The sequence below is a fragment of the Balaenoptera acutorostrata genome, chromosome 13 (assembly GCF_949987535.1).
Source record: "Balaenoptera acutorostrata chromosome 13, mBalAcu1.1, whole genome shotgun sequence".
Classification (NCBI taxonomy): Eukaryota; Metazoa; Chordata; class Mammalia; order Artiodactyla; family Balaenopteridae; genus Balaenoptera; species Balaenoptera acutorostrata.
Window position 1 is genome coordinate 70,238,499 of NC_080076.1, and position 721 is coordinate 70,239,219.

A 721-nucleotide genomic window follows, 5' to 3' on the forward strand; every position below is an offset into this window, starting at 1 on the left:
AGCCACAACTACTGAGCCCGCATGCCACAACTACTGAAGCCTGCGCACCTAGAACCCATGCTCTGCAACAAGAGAAGCCACTGCAATGAGAAGCCCGCCCACCGCCACGAAGGGTATCCCCCACTCGACGCAACCAGAGAAAGCCCGCGCACAGCAACAAAGACCCAATGCAGCCAAAGATAAATAAATAAAATAAATTTATTTAAATTTTAAAAAAAGAAAGCTCTGTATATGGGGGAAAAAAGTCAGACTTTTGGCAGAATGCTGCCAGACAGATCAGAATTCAAACTCATTTACCTGTCCCAATTAACTAAAAGGGCAGACTTTGAGCCCTGCTATTGGGATTTAAAGTTATTTTAGAATTTTAGAACTTCTTATTTAATATAAATGTATTGAGAATATTTATATATTTAAGAACACTATTGTTCCCTTAAGCACAAATGCACAATTGCTAAAAATCTAATAAATATCTTGAGATTGGATGCAAATTCATTTGGGAGGCAAAATGTTTCCTTAATGCCAACATGTCCCTTTAATGTATTTGGATCCAGATGTTTCGCCTTATTTGCTGGAGTGGATGCAGCATTAGTCTGTCAGTTCCCTGTTTGCCATTATTTAGTATTAGAGGCTGTTAAGCATGCATACTCATTGGGAAAGTTGAAGAAAGGCTTTAAATTGAAAAAGGTACCAAGCTGTGGTCCTTGTCCAGACATCCTGAGGT